The sequence below is a fragment of the Sus scrofa genome, chromosome 15, assembly GCF_054392235.1.
Source record: "Sus scrofa isolate SSC_HxYL_T2T_F1_AM1 chromosome 15, Sscrofa_HxYL_maternal_Yorkshire_Landrace_v2.0, whole genome shotgun sequence".
Lineage (NCBI taxonomy): Eukaryota > Metazoa > Chordata > Mammalia > Artiodactyla > Suidae > Sus > Sus scrofa.
Genome location: NC_139397.1, coordinates 143353106 through 143355048, shown reverse-complemented (window position 1 = coordinate 143355048; position 1943 = coordinate 143353106). Strand labels below are relative to the sequence as shown.

General features: G+C 41.9%; 1 non-coding gene across 1 annotated transcript; it reads left to right on the top strand.

Annotated features, from left to right (window-relative positions):
• Positions 1–1164: 1164 nt before the first annotated feature.
• LOC146396173 (U6 spliceosomal RNA) lies at positions 1165–1268 on the top strand. Its single transcript, XR_014830682.1, has one exon. It is a non-coding gene; the product is annotated as a U6 spliceosomal RNA (small nuclear RNA).
• Positions 1269–1943: the final 675 nt, after the last annotated feature.

Below are 1943 nucleotides of genomic sequence, written 5' to 3'. Positions count from 1 at the left end.
CAAGATGCAGTGCTGTGAAGTTATTCTGCATGTTTTCAAGAACTCTCTTCCCATCTATGATGGAAACACTCACAGCAAATATTACCCTTGGCCTTGGATTGTAATTTTGTGTGTATGGTTCATCCCAGCCAAACACTCCAAGGCGGGATCTGCTCGGTCTGGCCCTAGTCGTGTCTTTGCATCCAGCAGGTTCTCAATGAACATTTGTCAACAGAAAGCAAATGCTTCTAAAATATTTAAATCCTTCTAAATACTAATCATGGTCTGAAGTCATAAAATATCATTTGTCTTTCAATTTGTATCTTCAAACCGAATGAGGGTGATTGACCATCAACTGAGAGTCTCTTCTAAGTAGGAAAAACATAGATCCTACTCATATAATGGTTTTCCCTTAGAAGGACTTCCACAGCCTGGCAAAGGGACACAGATTAGGTGATTTCTCAAGGCCCCTCTAGGCTCATGCGTCTAAAAAATGGAAATAAATAAACAAAAACATAAGTCATGATTTGAGTTATTCAGATCTGAATTCCAAAGAAACCCTAAGTCATGGAGTTCCCATCATGGCTCAGTGGTTAATGAATCTAACTGGGAACCATGAGGTTATGGGTTCGATTCCTGGCCTTGCTCACTGGGTTGGTTATCTGGTGTTGCCATGAGCTGTGGTGTAGGTTGCAGAGGCATCTCGGATCCCGTGTTGCTGTGGCTATGGCTGTGGCCGGCGGCTATGGCTCCGATTCGACCCCTAGCCTGGGAACCTCTATATGTCACAGGAGCGGCCCAAGAAATGGCGAAAAAAGAAAAGAAAGAAAGAAAGAAAGAAAGAAAGAAACCCTAAGTCTTAACAATATACCCCCATCGACGTCAAAGTAATAGACAGAGAAAAGCAAACAGAAATCGTGAACAGAACCACTGAGGCCTAAGGCAGGTGCAAAAGAAGGAAGTCCCATGTCCTCCAAATGCCGAGTCATTTAGCAGAACCTGATGGCATTGATTTTTGTAATCGGGGAGAAGGAAAAGTTAAAATGATGATGGCAAATTTCTAAATGTGCACTGCTGGCTGAACTTATAGGGGGCAAAATGAGAGGGCCTGCATGGCAGGGGTGGAACTCTGCCCTTCAAACAAAGAGTAAAATGGCCCCCCAGGTAGAAATCTAAAGCACGTCAGTGCTCACTGCAGCAGCACGTGTACTAAAACGGGTATGATGCGGAGTTTAACGTGGTCCCTGCACAAGGATAACAAGCAAATTAGTGAAGTGTTCTATACTCTTTAAAACATTTAAAAACTAAAAAATAGGAGTGATGCGTTGAGTTAAGGATCCAGCTTTGTCACAGCTGTGGCACAATTTCAATCCCTAGCCTGAAAACTTCTACATGCTATGGGTGTGGCCAAAAAAATTTAAAGATAACAAATATAAAATAAAATGTTGTTTGGGAGTTCCCTTGTGGCACAGTGGGTTAAGGATCCACCATGATCACTGCAGCAGCTCAGGTTGCTGCTATGGCTTGGGTTCATCCCCAGCCCAGGAACTTCTGCATACCATGGAGGTGGCCAAAAAAAAATTTTAATAAAGAAAATCCAGTCACCCATATTTCCTTAGTAGATGTGTTTCTGAAAATGTGTTTGAACTGGTTCTTTGTGAGTACAACAGGATTGTTAATGAGTTAGAGGAAGTTGTCTATCTATGCATGAAGCTGTCAGCTCAAAACAGAATTCAAATTGCAAATAGAGCCAAGCTTTCAATTATGTTTGGTCTGTTTGCATTGGTAACTGGAGTTCATGGACAGCAGAGTCAGGAAAGCTGATCTTATGGTCTTTCCTAGCTCCACTGTCACTGCCCTTCCATCAAGTGCCTTTTAAAATATTGGGATCTTCCAAGAGGTGGAATGTGGTCAAACCGTAATAAAGGCAAAGAGAAACTTTTACATGATTAATTTATTTTATT